General features: G+C 34.0%; 1 protein-coding gene, 1 long non-coding RNA gene and 1 other non-coding gene across 18 annotated transcripts in view; 1 reads left to right on the top strand and 2 right to left on the bottom strand.

The window, feature by feature from the left end:
* LOC106506297 (uncharacterized) overlaps window positions 1-24,511 on the bottom strand; it is a 476,882-nt gene that overhangs the window by 198,901 nt on the left and 253,470 nt on the right. The gene's annotated exons all lie outside the window — the stretch shown is intronic.
* CALCRL (calcitonin receptor like receptor) overlaps window positions 1-24,511 on the top strand; it is a 98,559-nt gene that overhangs the window by 24,834 nt on the left and 49,214 nt on the right. The gene's annotated exons all lie outside the window — the stretch shown is intronic.
* Window positions 12,368-12,479, bottom strand: LOC146396037 (U5 spliceosomal RNA). The gene has a single exon (XR_014830618.1). It is a non-coding gene; the product is annotated as a U5 spliceosomal RNA (small nuclear RNA).

Raw genomic sequence — 24,511 nt, 5'->3', positions numbered from 1 at the left:
AATTTGTCTGATTCATTTTTCTGACTACATTGCCCAGCATAATAGTTCTCAAATGTATTTTTATTTTGGGTAGAACTGAATTTCTTCATTTAATATGTCTTATAGCTTAGACCAGTGATCTACAAACTGGGGTATGCATTCCCCTAAGGAGTAGGCAGAAACAGCTTATTTAACAGAAATAAATTTCCAGATCCTTAAACTTCATTTGAACTCTATCCTAAAGCTGATCTTCCATAGAAAATTCCTAAGGTCTAAGCTTCAGGCTAGTTTTTCTTTTTAAACTTTTTCTTTCGTAGCCTTCCTTTTACTTCTACACACACACACACACACACACACACACACACGCACGCATGCACGCACATGCGTGCCCATTATTTCACCTTTATGAGTCTTAATACAAAGCATTTTTGCAAGGTGTAACATCACCTGGGCCATAAACAAGGGGACAGGGGCAATGGATACACTGATGTTTGCCGAGCCTTCTTCAAAAGGACACATGAACTCACCACCTTCTTCATCGCATTAATGATGTACTTCTAATACAATTTTTACTTTTTGTGTTTGAAAATTATGTACCAAAATCTGTAATAAATGGATTATGTTTTGATCTAGAGTATAAACTCTAGAGACATACAAACACTATCTGGTTCAAATCTTGAATCAATCATTTTTTAAAATCACTTGGTGAAGTTAATAAACCTATTTCTGCCTCAATTTCCTCTTAGGTAAACCTGGAATAAACAGTACCTACCTTATATGTTTTTAATAATGTGATCATAAATTCTGAAAATGTCATTATTACTTTTTCATGTATTATAATATAAATTAGCAAATCATCTGTTATGTACCATTAGTGTTTCCGGACTTTGTGGCCACTCTGTATATGAACTGGTAGATAGAAGTAGAGGGAGAAGAATTTAGTGCTTAGCTCACAGCTTTGAATTTAGTAAGCCTTCCAAATGTGTTAGCTACTATTATCATCATCATCATCATTTGCAGTATTTTTCCCTAAAAAAAATTGTAATGGGAATGCCACCAGGAAAGATTTTTAAAACATTCATTGACAGAGGTTTACGCAGGAAGCTTTTATAAATTTTCAACCTAGGTACATGTTTTGTTGCATAAAAGATTTTGAGCAGAGACTTCATTAAAAAATTTCCTAGGAAAAGATTAGGAGAGGTTTGCACTGTAGCTGTGCAAAAACTTCTAAGGAAAAGGAAGATATTGCAACATTATAGTTTTTAAATGTCACCTGCTCACTCAGTGACCTTTTTCTACCTTCCTCCAGTTTTTTAGTTCCACTCTGTTTTTATTCCTTCTGTTTCTATATTATGCAATTTCCTGGTTCTCTTTCGAGGCCACTTAAAAGACTTTGAAAATACAAATATTTTTTAATAGAACAAAATTCTATTGGGGGAAGGTGGATAGTGTAGTGTAATATGATGTTAAGGACATTAAGAAATAAAGTAAAATTTTCAACTGTCAAGAGAACATTCATTGATCTATAAATGATTGTGTAGGTATTAAATTGTTGTTGCATTTATATTTCATTGATGTCATTTAAAAGAATGATATCATAGTTATAGTTTAAATTGTCAACATTTAAAATGTGCCCCAAATTCCATGTTGCAAATGACTATTAGCTTAAATGGCTGAAGTTTTCAAAAATTATTTTAGAAATAGTGTCAACAGAAAAGTTCTAACTTTTCTGTGCTAGAACACTGCACTAGATTGGCATGTTTAATTTATCTTTGCATTCCCTCTTCCATGAAGAGTACACTTAAAATAAGTTTATTAAAATATGCATATAACATTTTTATCATGAAAATATGATGAGTTATAATATCTTTCATAGTACCATGCATTTGTAACCAAAACAACTAACCTCATATTCTTTTTTTATTAAAGTATATTTGATTTACAGTGTTGTGCCAATCTCTGCTGTACAGCAAAGTGACCCAGTCATACATACATATATATATGTATATGTATATATTCTTTTTCTAATATTATATATTCTTTTTCTCATATTATCTTCCATCGTGTTCTATCCCAAGAGATGGGATATAAGCTCCCTGTTTATAGAGTAGAACCTCATTGCTTATCCATTTTAAATATAATAGTTTGTACCTACTAACCCCAAACTCCCGGTCCATCCCACTAACCTCATAATCTTGACTTATTTACAGAGGATAAACTGGTTTTGGAATAAGGTGATGAGATACTACATACATCATATGGAAATGAGCTCTTAGTGCTATTAGTAAGAAAATAAATACAGAGTGTTGCAAGCTTCAAGCAGTGGGCTAGAAGATACCAAAAGGGCTTCTCTTTTATTAAGGATAATAAATTATAAGGAGATTAAGAAATGTCCTTTGCAGCTGTAGCTCATAATTCTATGTGTAATAATTTATATCTGTAACTTATGGTTATTAGAAAATAGCTTACTTTTCTTTTTGATATTGAAGTTTTATTTTTGATAATATTTTTATATATGTGCAAAAACACAGGAGATTATCATTAGATATGGGAAATTCCAGTCTTTTTCCAAGATGCACTGACCCATTAAAAAAGCAATCAGTTGAATAGAGAATACTTGATATCTGAATATCTCAAAAGGTTTTTTTTTTTTTAATCACATTTGAAAAGCTTGTTTAGTGAGACAGACTCAAAGTTATGATTAAGAATCAGATCCCTCAGCCAAATCTCAGTCAAAGTCCATTAGACTCCAGATTAATTCTAATAGTCATTGGGGTGTGGATTTCCCTCTGTAGGAAAACCCCACATTTTTAAAAAAAGCACCTCCCTCTCCCTACATCAAAACTTGTCTGTTTTACTTAGATAATTTATTATTGTTTCATTTGTCTTCCATCTTATCTGCCAGGCCTTCCTTAAGCTTCCTTTCAAAGCAAATGTTATCTTTTTATGGAATAGATCGATTTTGATACAATTTTCCCTCTTTCCAAATTATGCAGACCCTGACATGAAACACAACAAAATAAAATGATCAATCATGCTATACCACAATTCATTTATACCAGTTATGGTTATAAATGTGCTAGTTTTTGACTTCAAGCCAGTTCTTCCTAAACTGCCCTTTTTTATAACTTTCCAAGATTGTCTAATTTTCTATCTATGTTATTCCATCAGTCACAACATACTTATAAATGGCCAGATGGGCAAGCCTTTTCACTTTGCAGCTTGTTCCATTAATGTAGAGTCCTGCTAATATATTTAATGATATATTATTTGTATCCCTACTAGTTATTACAAACAAATAAAAAACACACATTTACAGTTGAATCCTGTTCAAGTGAGTACATTTCTACCTAATGTCGTGGAGAAGTACCCAAGACCTAGGAAGAGGAAAGGGTGTGGCACATAAGGAAAACACAGTCATTTACTGTATTTTACTGGAAGTTCCTGCTGTGGCTAAAAGTTTTTCCTCTCTCAGATGGCTGTAGATATAAGACAAAGGAAACACAATAGAGATTATTGTACCTTTTAATATGATGAATCTAAAGCATGCCTGACAATGAGAAACAGACACTGGATTTAAAGGAAAAGAAAGCTACGATTCAATGAACCTGGCAAGTAGACCTGGCAATAATAACTTGAGAGCCTTTACAGGTACTCTTACTGGCTGTTTTATAGCCACCAAAACCTTCAGGTGAAAGTTCAACACCTCTCTGTCAAATCTTTTGTCTACACCAAAGTTTGGCTTAAGTAAGAGAACTTTGAGTAACCAGTAACTATCAATTGCCATTGTTAAAAATTACCTCATTGGGTATATCCACATCTTTTAAATCAAATTTGGCTATTGTTAACTAGGCTTTAAGCAAGAGGGCTGCTATCTATAAAGAAAAAAATATGGCCATGCCGAATTTATTATTTTTTATAATCTCACATAATTGAGTAAACTTGGTTTTTACATTTACTATATGATTAATAACTGCAATCATTTATAGAGTGTGCGAATCTTAGTTGCAGTATGTCATGAAAAAGTTTATTATTCCCTATTTACTCTCAATTTTTTCCAAAGCCTTTGGGTGTTTTATAAAGAATCCAGAACAGTGCCATGACACAAAGACTGCCTCTCACTGGAAACACTAATGCACCTGTACACATAAAATCACAGAATACTTTAGAATGAATTTTACTATCACAAGAATATGTTTTCTGAATCATCGCAGACCTTTGGGCTTATCCTTCAGCCCAACCATAAGCATATTCCCCCAATAATATCCTATTAAGATAGTTTCTGTGTTTTCTTTATGAGGGAAAATGGTATCATAAGCTTTCATAACATCTCCAATTTGACATGGTATCTTATAGAGTATTTGGTGGAAAATATATATGAATACCTACCAACATACATATGAACATATAACTTAAACCATAACTGAAATTCAAATGTGTTCTGAGAAAAAAAAAATGCATAGAATGAAAAATGAAGAAAAAGGAGTGTGTTTACAAAGATATATTAAATTAAAAGGAGTAAGACTATATTATTTGGTTCACATGTTGTCGTGACTGGCTTGGAAAAGTATATCTTTGTAGCCAGAACAATCCTTCCCTTACACTCTATTATTAATGTCTATCATTATCTCTTATTTTCTTTGAAGGCTAAATTCATCTTTACAAATTTTTAGTAGTGAACAAGGAAGAGCTATGTTTTCTCTTATAAGTCCCATCTAAATATTGTAATGTTGGAGTGAGTACCTGCTGTAGCACAGTGACTTAAGAATCCTACTGCCGTATAGGTTTGATCCCCAGCACAGCACAGTGATTTAAATGACCGGGTGTTGCCATAGCTGCAACTCAGATTAGATCTGGCCTAGGAACTTCCATATGCTGTAGGTGCAGCCATTAAAAAAAATATTATAATGTAAATTATAATTTTTATTCCCTCTATTACAACTCTATTGCTTAGAAATCTTTGGTAACATTTCTGGGCACAGAGTTTTAATAAGTCCTATATTCAATCTTCTAATGGTCCATTTTTTTTCCTGAAGTATATTTTAATACTCTTAATATAAGCAAAGAACCAAAACTGAATATAAAAGAATGGTGAGGATTATTTATTTTAATATATTCCCTCCAGGATCTAGCATGATGGTGGGCATATACTAAGGAGTTGCTCCATAAACATTGGTCTTTCAGTGATGATTTTACTCTATGGGAGAGCCTGTGCTTCATATAAACTTTAAAATACTGCTGATAGATATCTGCATGGCCAGTGACTATTTGGGGGAATGAAATTTGGGTCCAGAGGAAATTCTGGTTAAGAAGTTTAGAAATCAAAGTCACCAGCTGGAGTCCGAGCTTCTCACTTAATTAGGGAGATGACTTTGAGTGTTCTGATCTGGAGAAATAAAAGGGAGAGTGTAATAATTTTTTACTCTTAGAATTGAACATGGTAGCATGCTTACAGTGGCTGGAACAGTGTTTATCACACAGTCAACACCCAATACATGGTAGCTATTACTATTTAAATTATCCTACCATTCTGATATCAGTTGTTGTCAATAACACCAAATTATGCCTTGGTTTATAACAATTTATTTCCTACTATCTACTTTTGATCTTCTGCTGATAGATTTCTGAATGCTAATCAAGAAATCTCTGTCAATTTCTACTCTGATTTTATCAGTTAGTGGAACAAGGATGGGATGATTGTTCTAAATACCTCTTCTTTTCCCCACTTCCTCCTCTCCTCTTACCAGCATCTATATACTTAAAATAATATGCAAAGGAGCTCTGAATGTTGCTGAAGATAGAGGAGGTTGTTTTGTTTTGCTTTATGGGACCTAACCTATGATGAGAGCATAAAGGCTCGGAGAGTGGCATGGCATTATGCTTTACTGGGCATGAACTGATTGTAGCTGCTAGGGAGCTAAAGATGAAAGAAACATTTTCATGAGTGTATTAGTCAAACTCTGGACAGGTATTGTGCTGTCTTGGAGCCCTGGTGGCAACACAGATGAGGGTAAAGTAAAAGACTCTTTTCCAACAATTCTGCACAAAACAAGCAGGACTCTGGCCCCAAGAGTTGAAGACTTTGAGAGCATCAGGAGATTAGTGCCCCTGTGTTATCATTTCAGGATGAAGCAGTAAGAATATCAAGAATAAGGTCACTTCCAGTGATTCTAAGGGTGGAGGGCATAGAAAAAAGAAATCAGAGTGCTAGAGAAAGAAGGCTGTATGTTAGCCCTCCTAAAGAGGCTGGCATGTGAAGCATTTCTTAGGAGATTTCAGGAGTCATATAGAACTTTGCAGGATTCTGGAGGTCCCATGTTCTCAGGTACAGATAAAATCAGAACACTGGGGGCTATTGCTAATATGACTTGATATCCAGAGGCTTCTGGAACCTAACAAGATTTCAATTCACAAGAATAACTATAGGAAAGTTTATTTAGATATAATTATTAAGATAAATATTTAACCAGTATGGAGCCAAAATAGGTTTCAAAGTATTTGAATTTATCAAAATAGTAAGTGAACTATGGGATTACCTATCTGATTTAAGGTAACTTGGGCTTTTATATGAGTCACCTGGCAATAAGACAGTATGTGATTTTTCCTAACAAAGTTATTTTAAGATGGGAAAAAAATGAATATAGCTATTTCCACATGGGAGGTCCTGCTACTGATCTGTGTAACACCAAGGATTCATCTATCATACTTAGGAAGTTCCACCTAAGAAAAGTAACATGTAAATTCTTGTTAAGTCAGCATTAAGTGACTCCCTTTAATGTATTTAGAGGAAATTTTCAAATGGCTTTGAACTCTTTAATCCCTTCTTAAAACCCATGCAAAACACTCAGTATTCTGTTAAGTCTACTTAAAAATAGAATTCTAGACATATATTGTTAATGTATTTATACATAAATAATCCAAGGGTGGATACTAGAAATTATCTCTCTCTCAGCTTCCTTTCTGAACATTCGCCTTTCCCCACCTCTGCTTCTTATATCCCTTACACGTACACAATTTCAAAATTCTTTCTTTTCACTCAAAATACCATGCAAATACATATACTCCTGAAACGTAAATTCATGTTATTTCCTACCAAGTTTAGTGCAAATTAAGTCATATAAGGCCCTTAATGATTTTGTTTCCTCCTGCCAGTATTTGATAAGAATTCACATCTGGGAGTTCTCATTGTGGCTCAGTAGGAAAAGGACTCGACGTAGTCTCCACGAGTATTCAGGTTCAATCCCTGGCCTCAGTCAGTGGGTTAAGGATCCGGTATTGCTGCAAGCTGCGGCTCAGATCTGGCACTTCTGTTGCTGTGGTGTAGGCCTCACCTGCAGCCCTGATTTGACCCCTAGCCTGGGAACTTCCATATGTTGCTCATGCAACTGTAAAAAGGTTTAAAAAAAAAAAAAAAGAATTCATATTTGGTTTGGTTTCAATGTAACCTTTTAACAGATTAAGAAACATTTTTTTTGGCCTGCCCTAGCTTTATTTGTGGCTCTTGGCAAATAGATGAAACTTGGCAAAGCATCATGCTCTACAATGATCTTCACCATATGGACAGTTACCTCTCCCTATTGGTCCAATTTTTTTCTTTTAAAAAAATTTCAAAAGCAGAAATATAATTATGACCATTAGCCTACTTGAGCTATACCTTTAACCAGTTTCACTAGAATGTCATTTTTCAACTTTGAAAAAACAGCAGTTCAATAAAGAAATTATTTTCCCAAGATATGCATTGTAAACAGTATGTCATAAACTCATGAAAGATCTTTGTTCTTTTCAAGAATTGATTCATTGCATGATTCTTTTAATCAGACTGATTCTTGACACAAAAGGCAGAAACTTTTCTCAAAATCATCTGGCAAAGATACAAAATTTTAAATATATGATGTATCAACAGATTTGAATAACATTAAGAACTGCATGAAAATGGTTAATGCTCCTAATTTGATGGCTCTTTTAGAAATGCTAGCATCTATTTCATTTTATAAATTTTTAGAGTAATTTCTATCAGGAATATATAGTTCAGTGTGACAGTAGCAACTGAAGTTTCAATGATTAGTGGGCGAACAGAGGTTAAGTCGGCATGTGATCCAATCTCTGCTTCCAAAAAGATTAGCCTGTGGCTGCTGAATGAATAGTTATTAATCTTAGTATTTTTTTAAACTGCTATGTTTACTGGCTTAATATGCTATTCATCTTCATAATGTCTTCAGGCAGATGGCACAGATCCTTTAGAGGTAGATTTATCTAAAAAAGGCCCTTTTAATGCATTTTAATTTTTCATCACATGCAATAAATGTTATCTTTAAATAATAGCACTTTAGCAAATGAAAATATATTTCTTTGTTTTAATTTTTAATAAATGAAATGGCCTATTTCTCAAAAAGAAAATGTTTAAAATGAGATAATTCTTAAAATACCTTTATAAAATTCTTGGAAATTTCTCTTCAGGTTTTATTTAGAGTCAAGTTCTGAGAGCTAACTCAACTCAACTGTATTAGTCTGCTAGGGGTACCATAAAAAAAAAAAAATCACAGACTAAGGCATGGAAAACAAATTAATTTTTTTCAGAGTTCTGGATGTTAGCGTTTCTGAATCTAGGTATTGGCAAGTCAATTAGCATATTTCCATACTTGCACCTTAATAAAACATGATAGAAAACTTTCTTCCCACTAATGAAATTTTTGCATAAATGAAGTATTTGCTATGCTGATATCGCTATTTAGGTATGGTTCTTCCCATGCTTCCTGCTATGTGAAAATTAGATATCCAGTAATAAATTTGCATCATAATAACTCACATTTATTGTGTTTACTAATGTGACAGAAAATGTTAGCTGACTATCTACTAACACGTCAGCCCTAAATAGAATATAATATTCCCATTTTATGCAGATATCAAGGTTAGAAAGGTAAAATAATTTGCCTAAGTTACATAGATATATAATGTCTATTTATACCAGAGCTCAATGAAGTACAGACTCAATCAGTGACTAACTCCATAAAAATAATCCTTCTCACTCCGCCAACAAATAAATGTGAACAAAGCAATTCTTGGTTGCCCTCTCTGGTATTTTATATCTATTGAGACATAAATCATATTTTTTTGTGTTAGCCCTGGTTCTGCCAACACAGAAGTTTGAGCTTGAGTAAAGACTATTTCAAGGTCAGGCCAATAACAATTACTTTGGGGAGTTTTTCTATCAGAATTGCTGAAGGGAAGAATAATTTCTGTTATTTGCTGGAAGCTTAGTCTGCCCCAAACCTATATTTGTCCTTTTGGTATTTGAATAACTGTGTCTTAAATTATATTATAATCCTACAGCAATCTCTTGCTTTCTTCGTATGGGAGGGCCAAAAGTTAAATTTTAATTAACTGGTAAAAAATATAACAATTATGGTAGAAAAGCCATCAGATAGATGGCAATCACCTTAAAAGTTTTAAAATATAACAATTGACAGTAATCATGTATAATAATACACAATGTCAAGGAAAGTAGAATGAATGTTTGAATCCCTTTAAATTAAAAATTCTGAGAGGTAGTTGTTCCCACTGTGGGACAGTGGGTTAAGAATCTGACTGCAAAAGCTCACGTTGCTTTGGAGGCAGCCCCAGTTCTGTCCCTGGCTTGGCACAGTGGGTTAAAGAATAGTACTGTGGCAGCTGTGGCCTAGGTCACAGCTGCAGCTCAGTTCAATTCCTGGCCGGAAACTTCCAAATGCTGTGGGTGTGGCTGTTAAAAAAAAAATCTGAGATGTAAATACTGTGGCTATTTGATATTCACGCTTCTTCCCCGTCTTTAAAAAAAATTTTTCACTGGTTCCTTCCCCCATCTGGAATGCTCTCTCTCTCTCGCTCTCTCTCTCTCGCTCTCTCTCTCTCTCTCTCTCTCTCTCTCTCTCTCTCTCTCTCTCTCTCTGATGCTTAGATCACAATAATATCTCCTTTGTTGGTCCAGAGGAAAATACTGACACCCTACTAAGGTTATTTCTTAACTCAAAACAAATAAATTGAAAAGCTGATCCAAAGGAGGGGAAGGGGGAAAAAAAGGACTTTAGAGTTGTAAACACTTTCCCAGGGATTTCAAGGCTATTATCCATCATTATTTGGTAAACAGAGTCAATTAAAGGCATTCACATGTAAAACATTCCTTTTACAAAGAGCTCACAGAGACTGCTACAGTCCTGGGAGAAAACTGGGGAGGATATCAAAACGGAAGAAGGAAAAAGACTTTAGACCTTTAACCAATAGTAATTGTAAATATTTTATGTGCTCTGAATTAATTTATCTGTCCTTTTTCAAAATGTAAATGCTACATAATTTTTAGGAGAAAACAAGTTCTATATTTCCACAAAATGTTGTTTTAATTACAAACTATATAGATCATGAAGGAAGAGAAAAGAGAATAAAAACATTAAAGAAAAAAGATGCATTTGTAAGTCTTTTTTTTTTTCCCCTTGGTCAGCTATTCATTAGCTATCACTGGAGTATAATCATTTTACTAAGCTATACAGTGATTAAATTACTTAATTCACTAAAATATTCTTGGTAGCTTTTATGAGATAGGAGGATTTGTATGTGAATTATAATAAAATTTTAACTCTGTTCTAGATTATCACGTGAGCAAAAACAAAACCAGCTGCAGAAGGGAGTTTTTTTAATTTTCATTTGTACAGAATAGAAATTCTAGTGCAAGGTTATAGTAAATTCATTCATGTCCTTTAGCAGGTATTTGGGCTTCTGTATCATCCTACTTTTTTAAGAGAAAGACAGATAATTATGTAATATAATGTTATATTAGACATCTTTGAGTTTTATTTCTAGAGTCTATTTCTTATTAATGTTTTAAATAAACTTTAAAATATACTGTCGTGCTTATTAAAAGTGTTACCTTATTTATTAAGGCATTGGGAGGAGAAAGAAAAAAAGAAAAATAACTCACTATAGCTAAAAAACAAAATCCCAAAGTAAGTTTTCTAAGTATATAAATAAATATCAAAATAGCATTATTTTGTAAACAGATTTTTTTTTGCATGTGTATCTGAAATAAATTCATGGGGGAAATTTTACTTTAGTTCGGCCTTCAATATTTAATATATTTGCATTAATATATATGTCTTACATGTAATAATTAATATTTTCCCTTCAGAACAATATAAAGAACAAAAAAGGACTGAAGAATCTAGTCCAATACCCTTATTGTACAGATTTAAAAAAAACTGATACTACCAAAGAGAAGTGCTCAAATTATATAGAGCTTGTTTAGTGACAGATAGCAAGACAACATACAGAGGTAGGACTATTAGTAACCTTAAGAAACTACGTACAAGAAGCCTTAGGTCACATCTGTTGTTATTAGAACCAGCCTTCACTCCTTTTCCTTTGTGATTCCCAGGTTTGGCAAAATTAAAACCCTGGGTTTATTTGTGCTCAACCTGATGCTATTGGAATTTTTAAAAAGGCAACATTTTACCTAAATACATGCTTAACACTAAAGAAAATTTTACTATGGAGGAGTATATATTTATCTCTCACTCAGCTCTCACCTTCTGCCAAGAGTTCTCATTCTTTTACTTTTAAGTTCGTATTTTTTTCTCTTGGAATATAAAGTTCATCACAAATTTCTAGGATTAACAGGCAAAACAAACTACTAAAGTTTAAAATATGCATTGTTTAGAATTAAAAGAAATAGTTCTTTTGAAAATGTTCACAACTTTCCCATTTTGATTGCCATGATATTATCACCCACCAACTTTTTTTTTTTTTTTTTTTTTTTTTGTCTTTTTGTCTTTTTGCCATTTCTTGGGCCGCTCCCACGGCATATGGAGGTTTCCAAGCTAGGGGTCGAATCGGAGCTGTAGCTGCCAGCCTATGCCAGAGCCACAGCAACGCAGGATCCGAGCCGCGTCTGCGGCCTACACCACAGCTCAGGGCAACGCCGGATCGTTAACCCACTGAGCAAAGGCAGGGATCGAACCCGCAACCTCATGGTTCCTAGTCAGATTCGTTAACCACTGCGCCACGAAGGGAACTCCCACCCACCAACTTTTTAAAATTTTCTTCAAAAGTATGAGAAAACTTTTCCATATTTGACAAAAGGATGAAACAAACCATCTTAACTGCATTCACACTTCCTACACATGAACTTTGCTGTGATCAGTCTTCGTAAATTATTAAAAAAAGTTAATTACTGTAACTACAGACAAATATTTTGTTTTTTATTACTCAATGAATTTATTACATTTATAGTTGTATAATGATCATCACAATCCAATTTTATAGAATTTCCATCCCACAATCCCAGCACATCCCCCCACCCCCCAAACTGTCTCCTTTGGAGACCATAAGTTTTTCAAAGTCTGTGAGTCAGTATCTGCTCTGCAAAGAAGTTCATTCTGTCCTTTTTTAAGATTTTTACTCAGAACTGTTCCTCTCCACGGAGATCTTTAGTAAAAAGCAAAAGATTTATATGATATGAAGAGAAACCAGAGTACAGATAAATATTTTGTGATGGATATTTATTTCATTTGTTTATTCATTAAAAGATTGATGAGGAGTTCCCATCGTGGTGCAGTGGTTAACGAATTCAACTAGGACCCATGAGGTTGCGGGTTTGATCCCTGGCCTTCCTCAGTGGGTTAAGGATCTGGCGTTGCCGTGAGCTGTGGCGTAGGTTGCAGACGTGGCTCAGATCCCATGTTGCTGTGGCTCTGGTGTAGGCCGGTGGCTACAGCTCCGATTGGACCCCTAGTCTGGGAACTTCCATATGCCCTTCATAAAGCTCTTCCATTAGCTCCTTCATAAAGCATCATTAGCATTATTACACAAAATAGCTCTATTTTTTTGGAGAATTTTGCTATTATTTGACTAAAAGAGTTTCCAGTTAAGTAGTTACTGTGTATATTTAATGATGTGGATTCCATCACTCCTTCCCTGAGTAGGAAATAAGGAAGTCCTGTTCTTCTGTCTTCTAGTTTTAGATCTTTCCCTCTCTTTCTCTCCCTCTCCGTCTCCCCCTCTCTCTCTCTCTCACACACACACACACAGAATGCAAAAAAGGACCAAGCCACATCTTTTTTCAAATCTTATTGGTTGCTTATTTTAAATATCAATCTCAGTGTTATAAGCAATGATTATTTTAAAAGACCGTAGGTATGCACAACGAGGCTAACAAATAATGTTAGGATCCTCAATACTTCCTCTTCTTTTCCTCTTTTTCTCCTCCTCCTTTTTTTTTTTTAAATCAATTATACCTGCAATCATGCAGAAGCAAAATCCTCCTAAGATTTTCTTCATGATGAAGATATTTATCAGAAAATGTGTTTGAATTATGAATGGATATTCAAAACATCTTCATTACTTAATATATTTATTTCCAATTTTTTAAAGTACATGGTTTCTTACAAGTAACTCATAAGAGGGTAAGAGCTAAATCAAAATATATGTAATTTTACAGAATTAATTATTTTTGAGCTTAAAGATCATTTTAGTTGCTCTACTATTGTTTCTGTTTCTTTGCCACAAACATATTAACATATATATATTTTTTTTCTGGCTGGGGATGGTGGTGACGTAGTCCAGAATTAAGTTTTAACAGTAAAAATGAAGTGATAAAGCCCAGTTGCTAGTACCTCTGTATTTGTTCTATTTTATACTAAAAAGCAGCATTTATAATTTAAAACATAAATACTTTCTACTTAATTATAAATTATTTGTTTTGTATTATGTATATCTATATATGTATTAAATGTTAATTGTTTTAAACAAAATAAACTTGACTAAGAACTGCTGCAAGCTTTTCTTTCTTTCTCCTTAAGCTATTTACATTTTATATCTTTGTACCATATTATCTCCGCCTAATAGCTCCCTGCTATTTCCATATACTCTATCTAATAACTTCGATTTTACTGTTTTGCTTTTGTTTTTTCCATCCAGGAATTAAGAAAATAAAAAACGACAGTTGATAATGCAGATGTAGAAATCTTTATAAGGTATATGTTTGTAACGAAGCGTAAAAGATTTTACCTTCTTGATAATATTGTTCTGGGGATCTAAAGAAGAGATTTGAGGAGTTCCCTGGTGGCCTAGCTGGTTAAGGATCTGGCATTGTCACTTCTGTGGCCTGGGTCATTGCTGTGGTGCGGGTTCAGTCCTTGGCCTGGGAATTTCCACATGCGGTGGGTGTGGCAAAAAAAAGAAAGAGAAAAAGAGATTTGAGTGCCAGTGTTTATTACCATTATTAGAAGAAAGGCCTGATATATATGAAATGGCACCTCCTATCAGAGCAAGGGTTAGCAGTGTTATGTACAGAGCAAAGTAGTTTTGATAAGAAAACAAAATGATTTTAGATATAGTGCCCATTGCCACTCCCCTTTGGATATGTTAATCCTTTGATGGCTAATAATCTCCTCCTTTACAGAAAGCTGAGAGAACTGGCACTGTTAAATATTTACATGTAATTTTACACCAAACTGCAAGTTTTGTCACTGGGACCAATTAAAGCAAATTGAGGCATTCCCTTCTACTGTAGGGGGGAGACCATTACTTCTTTGATACTTATCACTTTCCAGATAGCAGCAGGTGATTATCTGGGTTATTATATTTAACCCCCACAGTACACTTAAGATAGAGGTCTTATGCCCATCTGAGAACTACAGAAACACAGGTAAAGGTTGCAGGCTAGGCTTCTGCCTACATTTCCAGTTAGTACCACAGCTGGTATCTGAAAACAGAGTCCATTGATGTAAAAACTTGTGCTCTCTGTCCTACATCTTGCTTTCTACCAGTTTCCTCTTTTCTCCCCTCCAATACAAGTTCCCTGCTGTTATTTTTAAAAAGTTGTTATCCGCTGCCAAAAGTAGCATACTGTTCAGATAGATGTATTCGATGCCTGTCGCAGAAAGCCGCATGTGAGTTATCCAGCCACAGCCGCCACCAAACACACCATCAGGCTGTGTTTATCTTTCATTTACTTTCTTCTTCTTCCTCCTCTTCTCCCTCCCCCACATATCTCTCTCTCTCTCTCTCTCTTTTTTAATTCTGAGACTGCTATTGTTACTACTCTTCAGAAAGACTTTGGGTGGGAAAACACTTTTCTCTGGAAAGACAGGCATAGTCATACAACCTGAGTCGCCGTTTGACAAACATGCACCAACAATGCATGGGATTTATTTTGAAGTGACCAAGACAGATTTCAGGATGTTGTGATTGTTTTCTTTCCTCCAAAAGAGGAAAAAAAAAAAAAAAAACCTACTCTGCTTGGTACTGAGGGACCATTTCATATGATTAATTTATTTTCCTTTTGGTTACTTTAACTTTTATAAAACAAACATTGATTTTTCTGTAGTGATTTTATTTCTCTTTATTAGGAAAAAAAATTCCTTCTTTGGTAGATATATTTTTTCACTTGATTTAAAAAGGTGACTTTTTGGGTAAACTGCCTCTGCAGTTGTTTTTTCAGGGTATTTTGCATTTTCATGAAAATGCACTGTTTTAAGATACAGTGAGACTGGGGGATGGGGGCAGTCAGGTTAGGAAAATGTTATACTGTTGTTGTTTAGGCTTATAACACCATGTCAAGCGTGACAGGGCATTTTTTTCTTTAACACATCCTGGTCTGGTTAAGGCTGAGATTCAGAAAAAGTGCTTGGCACAACAATTTAGCAGGAAAGAAAGCTATTTTAAATGTCTTTTGGGAACATGTTTGTGAAACAGGAAAAAACATACAATTGAGTTGATAATAGCACTCCGTAAAGGTTAGACCTACTGAAATGGAATTGCCATCTTTTTTCACATGGAACGTGTTGTTCTCAAGCAGCAGTTCTCACTTCAGCATGGCTTAATTCAGCAAGGAGCTTCTTCCTGTGCAACTTCTTTTGCACTGGAAAATCTATTTTTAAATTACAACCCAGACTTAGTCACAGGACTAAATAATTAAAAATAAGCTGTCTTTGGTATGTGCAACATTAGAGCAGTTTGTAGAACATATCATGGGAGTGGGTGCCTAGGAAATGTCTCAAGTCACATATCCAGGTTTACACCATTTAATTCCCCCAAAGAATCTCAAATTCCTGCAGGAATGCACCTTTACCCTTACTCAAATAAATCTTGCTCTTTTCAGAACCTATACCTTTGTGTTGCTGATTCCTTGTCTCTAGAAAGCTCTACTTCTATCCACTATCAACACACATGCTTCCTTTGGATTCCTTAAATTTCACCAGTGGTTTGAAATGTGCTCTAGTTCGATTCTATACACATCTCTTAGAGTTCAATGTCTACTCCCCTCCCATTAGAGACAGTCTTTTTGGACAAAATGGCACTGTTTACTGTTCTATTATATGATTGCCAGTGTAAACATTTTATTTCAAGGCTCTTCCTTATTGATTTCCAGAACTATCTAGACATTCTCGGCACTTTCTTCCTCAAAATATCTGATCCGTACTCAGATATTTTCCCACCACCCCTTTTGATCTGTTTTATCTCCCATATTACTGATTGGAACACAAATGCTCATTTTAGAATTTGGGGAATTCATTTAGGTTAATTACATTCAACTGAATTCTCATGTCTTCATAGATTAAATCTTTTTAATATCTCTGAATTTTAAATATTCATTTCCATCCCCATTATTGTTAATCTTAGTTCCATCCTTCATGATTATTTTCTTGCTTCACTGACTTAGAAGTCACTGAAGTATTCTGACTTGTCTCTGTACTTACTGCGCTTGTTGTCATCTTTGAATAAATCCTCCTACTTTGTAAAATGAAAATCTTGTCAGAGTGCTCTACTGCTTAATTCCCCTACCATTATTATTATTATTATTATTATTATTATTATTATTTTGCAGCTGGATTAGCAAATCTTTGGAATACATGTCATTCTTTCTTAGGATGATGCCATGGCAGACATCACTGATACATGAGGGATGCTCGCTGAGTCTAGACTCAGCTGTCACTGCTTAGTGCAACAGTGCTGTCTGCTACCACCAGCAAATCAGAGTGGACATGGAGATGAAAAGTCTCTAGCCTAGAGAATGAAGTCAAAATCCACAATATGATAGAAGATACCATGTTTAATTTGCTTCCCTGTCTTTCTAGACAGTCTTATCTCTTAGATACTTGCATCTTTCCAGCACCTGATACTGCCAAAGTACTGATTTTTTTAAAACTTCACTTAAGTTTCATATTCTCTCTCTAAACACACACACACACACACACACACTCCCATGTAAAATGAATCATTGTATCTGATCAGACACTAAAAATTACTTATTGACTACCTATAATACTTTATTATCTACATATCTGATCAACACTAAAAATTATTTATTGACTACCTATAATACTTTATTATCTACAGACACTAAAAATTATTTATTGACTACTTATAATACTTTATTATCTACATGTCCCCCTACAAATTTTTTTACTATCTCTGAAATAAAAAATTATAGCATTTCTGGATCCCCAGAACTTAACATAGCTTTTGAAATATATTGGGTTCTAAATAAATGGTTGAATGAATGAAAAAATAAGTATACTGAAAAATACTAAGATGGAATTATGTTTAATCATTGTTAGAAAAAAATGTATAAAAGAACAAATTTAAGTACTATCAACATTCTGTTTGATTCTTTATAAAAATAATGAAATATAGGGTAAATTTTAAAGTGAGCCTTTAACCTGATATACACACATTGATTTTTCTCTTTCCTTCCTCTCTCCCTCTTTCTTCTTTCCTTCCTTCTCTCATTTCTTTTTTCTATCATTCTTTCACTTTCTATTACCTATTAATAACCTCATAGAAGGAAATAGTGTATAAGATTTTAAATCAGGGTTAATGTACAAAAATGAATTAAAGTTTAATAATTTCTCTTCTCTTTCTTGCTAATATTCCTATATGCTGTTTCAGTAATATATAATGTTATTTTCTATAAACAAATTTATTTCTCAAGGGAAATATAAAATTTTTGTTTATGAGTTGAAAGCAAATTTCAAGGAAAATATAATTATCCTTAGAAATCAAAACAATTCTAAGTGTTTAAAATAGAGTTGATTTTTTTTTTTTTTCTTTTTAGGGCCACACCAGTGGTCTATGGAGGTTCCCAGGCTAGGGGTCTAATCGGAGCTACAGGCACAGCCACACTCACAGCAACACAGGATCTGAGCCATGTCTGCGACCTACACCACAGTTTCATGGCAAAACCAGATCCTCCACCCACTGAGTTGAGGCCAGGGATTGAATCCACTTGCTCATGGTTACTATTCTGATTCGTTTCCGCTGCCCCACATTGGAAACTCCTATAGTTGATTTTTTTTTAAATGTTGTTGAACATGAGATAATGCATCAAACTGAAGGAACAATTCAGAGTATACATCCACAGATGCTCTGTAAGCTAGACATGTTTTTGTGTGGTTTTTTTGGTCAATGTATTTTCTTTTACAATGTGAACATTATTTGTCCCTTGACAAAGAAGAGAGAAAGGAGTCTAGATATTCTTCTTAGCTATATATCCTCCTTTAGATACACATAACTTTTTTTTCCATTTACTTTTAAAAATAGCTTTATTAAGTAATAAATTATATACCACACAGCCTATTAATTTAATTTAATTTTATTTTTTTTTTTGTCTTTTTGTTGTTGTTGTTGTTGCTATTTCTTGGGCCGCTCCCGCGGCATATGGAGGTTCCCAGGCTAGGGGTTGAATCGGAGCTGTAGCCACCGGCCTACGCCAGAGCCACAGCAACACGGGATCCGAGCCGCGTCTGCAGCCTACACCACAGCTCACGGCAACGCCGGATCGTTAACCCACTGAGCAAGGGCAGGGACCGAACCCGCAACCTCATGGTTCCTAGTCGGATTCGTTAACCACTGCGCCACGACGGGAACTCCTTAATTTAAAGTGTATCATGTAACGGCTTTAGTATATTCACAGGGTTGTGCAACTATCACCATGATCTAATTTTAGACTATTTTCATCACCCTACAAAGGATCCTTGTGGTCACTAGCAATCACTCCCCTTCATCACTCTCCCCTAGACTCAAGCAATCACTAATATGGTCTCTGTCTCTATAGATTTACCATTCTAGACATTTCATAAAAGAGAAGTCATATAATATGCATCTTTTTGTGGCTATGTTCTTTTACCTAGCTTACTATTGACAAGATTTATCCATGTTGTAGTTTGCACACATATGCCTTTCTCTTTATTGTCAAATAATATATCATTTGCGGGTTATACCACATTTTGTTTATCCATTCATCAATTGATAGACATATGAGTTGTTTCCACTTTTTGGCTATTAAAAATAAAGCTGTTAGGAACATTCAGGTACAAATGTTTTTTTGGACATGTGTTTTCATTTCTCTTAGGTAAATACCTACAGTAACATTGCTGGTTATATGGTAACTCTATATTTAGCACTTTGAAAAACTGTTAAAACTGTTTTCCAAAGCAGCTACACCACTTTGCATTCCCACCAGCAATGTACAAGTGTTATACAATTTATTCACATCCTTTCCTATACTTGTTATTGTCTTTTCATTACAGCTAACCTGGTGTGTACGAACTCATAACTTATTGCGGTTTTGAATTATATTTCATTATGACTAGTGATGTTGAACATTTTTTTCAATATGCTTATTAGTGATTCATATATCTCTTTGGAAAAATGTCTGTTCAGACATTTTGCCCGTTTTAATTGGATTGTATTTTTATTATCCAGTAATAAAAATTATTTTTGTAGTCTAGATATAAGTCCTTTATGGACTATGTGATTTGCAAATCATTTTTTTCCATTCTCTGAGTTGCTTCTTCATTTTCTTGATGATGTCATTTATTGCGTGAAAGTCTCTAATTTTATTGTAGCCCAATTTATCTTTTTTTTTTTTTTTGGTCATATATATACTTTTGTTATAATATCTAAAAAAATTACCTCTAAGGTCACAAAGATTTATTCATTTGTTTTCATCTAAAAGTTGTGTTTGCTTTTTGAGCTAGCTGTAAATATCTTGTCATAGGCATAAATTAATTGTTTATTATCCAAGGGTATATAATGTTAAGCCTATTTCACCTTTAGAAAAACCACTTCGTAGATAAATATATTGGGGGGAAAGTTAGTTTATGGACTCCTATTGGCTGGGCTTGGAATATGCTTTGGGAATGAATAATGATGTCTTGCTTTGATGAAAAAGAAAATAATATGTAGATATTTCAATTACAATATAGAAGAGAATCTGAAGCCATCTCATTTAAAGCTCAGGAAACTAAGGGGCTTGCAATGTGATTAACCTAAGAATCTTTAAGCTCTTAAAGCTAGGCAGAATTCAAAATGGAATATTCTTAGTAATCTTTCCACCTTACTAGCATTTATCAAGATGTTAGTTAGAAATGTGTTGGTTGCAAGATAAATGTTTACATTGAAGAGGAAGTTCATCATTGTAGCTGATTTCAGATACAGTCAGATGTAAGGGTTCTAATAATGTCATGGGAGTCTATACCAATCCCCAGCTCAGCTAATTGCCTCTGCTTGGCTTTACTTTTAGAATAGGTTTTCTCCCTTTAATTGGAAGGATGCATGAGGATAGGCCAACATTCTCTACTTGATTTGCAATCCCTACAGAAACAGAAAACCTTCCCAGCAACATTAAGAGAAATGCTGAGGGCAGAATTCTGACAGTGTAACTTGGACCACATTTCCATGCCTAAATCAACCTAAATCAGAGGATTATGCTAATCTGACCAGTTTTTAGTCACTTCCTACCTTAGTGACCAGGGGTGCAACCTCACTTGAATCAGAGGGAACAGATTTTCTATTAGAAAGAGAGGTTCATTTTATCAGGGAAAGAAAGAAAAAGTGTTGGAAGGACAGTATCAACAGAGTTCCTGTGCTTTCTAAGTGCTAAGATATGCTAGTCCTTGCTGTATAAATTTTTTTTGAGAAAGATTAAAAATTCTGAATGACAAAAAAATTACGATGTTGTTGAAGGACTAATATGTTAATTTAAATTAAAATTCCAGCAAAATTATACATTTTCTGATTTTTATTGTCTGAGGAAGAAAACATTTTCACATAGAACTTGCCTCCTGACTTTATGGAAGGGAAATAAGTATAAAATTCTTAGTCCAAAGAGCTGGAAATACATGTTTTGTTTCTATACTCTTGGACAAGCAATTCTTTCCACATTAGATCTCCTGGAGGGAGAGTGTTCCATCAAGTACAAAGCATTTTTTTCAGGTTCCCTTCCACCTTTTAGTAATTGGGCTGCTCTCTGGCCAACCGCCTCTTTCAAATAAAAAGAGGGTGATCAAAATCACCGGAAATGGCTAATTATTCCCACAATGGGAAAATTATTCCCGTGAGTAAGTACTTCAGAGTGCAAAATGAAGTCCTAATTTAATCACAATATTATCTCTCTGTAATGGCTATTCAGCTATTCAAGCTGGAATGTTCATTAGATAAGCAAGTAAGCATAGAGTCAATATTTTTTCTTTTTGGTTCCAATACAGTGTTAGTAAATGCTGTTACAGTCAACCTAAAATTAAAGTTAAATTTGAGAGGTTTAATATCTTGTTTTTAATTAGATTAGCATGTTATATTATTTAAGATGTGACTATTTGATTACAATATATACAATTTGCTAGAGCTTTAGTTTTCATAAGCTCAGTGTTAAGAAATATACAGATGGACATTAACTAGATGGACATCGTATTTGGGAATATGCTGTTACCACTCAATTTAATATTTTCATAACTGACTTAAATGACAGAATAAAAAATAATCAACAGAAAAAAAAACTCAAGATGCTTATGACAATCACCTTGAAATGTAGGATTTTCACTTTTAATGCTATAGCAATTGTGACAAATAAAATATGTATCAGGTTACATGTATTTCTAAAAATTGTAATGAAACATGATACTAATAACTAAAGTTTACTGAATTTTATAAAACTCATGTATATTCTCATTTTATTTTCACAGTACTTTCCAGCTTAGAAACTGTTTTGCAAATGAGAAAATTATTCTTACAGAAGTTGTTTAACTTGCAAGTGTGAGGTTGAGTTAGGTTTTAAAATCAGGAAGTCTAATTCATATTTGCAACCAGTAAAAACACTGCCTCTTCTTATAACTAATATCACACATCATCCCTCTATTTTGCTAATTCTAAATATCAGTTGGATGTTTATTTATTTCAATAACTTTCTGAAAAAGGAAAACTGTATTAGTCAATAGGACAGTATTTACAATATATGTTTTTTTAGCATGTGAATTGAATAGTTATTATTAAACTAAGGGGTCTTTTCAAAAATAAATACTTTATAGAGGTTTTTATGAGCAGCTTTATTGACTTTTTAAAGTGGGCTATTAGATGAGCTTTTATATACCAAATAACTCATAGAATTTTGATGAATTAAATATAATAATGTTTCTTACTCTCTCACTGATTAACTTGAGTTTATTGCTGAATCATTTCTTAACATGCCCTGTAATTTATGGCGCTCTATAATTTAAAATTTTTTGCCTACATCATTTTCTATTAAATGCAAAAGTGATAAAAACTTAATGTAGCCAAATTTCAGAAATTGTTGGTTTTTGGTCTTAAGAGCATTAAGGCTACTCCAATGATGACGGTAATAAGTTTAGCTTGGCCTAGATGAACTGATCAGGTTCCATTTGGAGAAGTCTGGCAAGGGGACTTATGAAGAAGTATGTTTGCTTTTCTCATTTCAATTTTCTGCAGTGGTGAAGAAAGAACTAGACTTTTTCCAAATGGCCGTTTAAAAGTAAAAATGACTCTAGAAAGAAGAAATATATAAGGATATGAAATCAAAATATAATTTTTTTTGGCCCTAATATCTTTTCCCTGAATCCCTATGTAACAAAAGAAAAAGCATTGAGCCAAATGGTCCACTTTTCACTGTGTTAGATTCAAATTCAAACTTCTTTGGACAATTGATGGTAGGAGACCTAGGGAAAATCTTCCTGAGCCAGAAAAAACAGTGTCAGGAATGACTTGGTTTCAAGGATATTTGGGATTGGGGTTACTTTGAAAAAAAAAAATTGTTCTTATATTAACCATTGTTTTTTTAAATATAAATTTTGAACTCTTACTCAAACCTTAAATTTATCCTTTGTTTTACAAATGAAACACAGTGGAAGGTATGTAACTTCCTCAGGGTCACTGACTGACATTTTATTGACTGAAGCCCAGCACTAGCTTCCTGTCTATAAGTTATGACATCATCCCTGTTTAGAACCTTATGAATGACTCTTATGTACTAAGTGTAAAAGTATTGAACTAAGTCTCAAAAATCAACACAAGATTAGTGCTCTCTAACGTGATAACTCTTTACACTGAGGGCAGAAATCTTTTGTTCTCTTCTGTTGCCCAGCACAACTACGTAAAAGTAGATGCTCAACAAATAGTATAAGAATGGCTTATTGAATTTCAAGAATTTCTTAGTCTAAACCACATTTTAAAGTGTTTGAAAGTGAGATAATGCATGTGCTTTTGATTTTGATAACTTAGCAGAATGGCAAGTCTGAGTTGTCAAGCCCTTTACTTGACAATGGTACAAGCTGTTCCATTTGTTTAATATACCATAAAGAAAGGCATGTACTAGATGGGAAATGACCTCACTTTGCTCACGCAAAGGTTCAGGATACTTAATGGCAAATTAGATGTGTGGGAAATGCTTTTGTTAGCCAACTTTACAGTGACTGAATGAATAAACAGGAGAGAATATGGCTTAGAACCTGTGAAAATCTAAGATATTTTGGAAATGGAAAAGTGAAAGATGAAAGTTGGGTTTTTTTCATTTTTGTCTTCTTAGGCCCGCACCCCATGACATATGGAAGTTCCCAGGCTAGGGGTCAAATTGGAGCTGCAGCTGTTGGCCTCAGCCATAGCCACAGCAACACAGGATCCTAGTTGCCTCTGTGACCTATTACACAGTTCAGGGCAACACCTGATCCTTAACCCAGTGAGCAAGGCCAGGGGTTGAACCCATATCTTATAGATACTAGTCAGCTTCATTACTGCTGAACCATGATGGGAACGCCATGGGTTTTTTTCTTAATCTTGTAGTGAACATACGTTTTTAATATTAGGGTTAGGTAACTCACCACAAAATAAGAATTATTATTAAAAAATTGGAAAGTGTATATAGGTATAACAAAAATTTGAGAAATAAGTAGGTTTGAAAGACACTGGATGTTTTTGTGTTCTGGTAAATTAGTGTTGCTTAAGTCACACTGATTTATAATGTTTATGTAGAATAAAACATGTTTTTACACTGAAATAAGCCAAGAAGATTGATTAAAATTTGTGGATTTGGAAATGTAGAACTATAAAAAGAAATTTAGAAATATCTTGTGTTGCAGATCTATTGAGATGTTAAGATGGACTGAGAATGATGCTACATAAAGCCTTGAGTAACTAGGAAGATATATTTCAAAAGTTATTTGAGGTTTTAAGTCAAAGTTCTTCTTGTGATAAAATAAATCATTTAAATTTTATTTTG

Source organism: Sus scrofa, chromosome 15, assembly GCF_054392235.1.
Source record: "Sus scrofa isolate SSC_HxYL_T2T_F1_AM1 chromosome 15, Sscrofa_HxYL_maternal_Yorkshire_Landrace_v2.0, whole genome shotgun sequence".
Classification (NCBI taxonomy): Eukaryota; Metazoa; Chordata; class Mammalia; order Artiodactyla; family Suidae; genus Sus; species Sus scrofa.
This window is presented reverse-complemented; position numbering and strand designations above follow the sequence as displayed.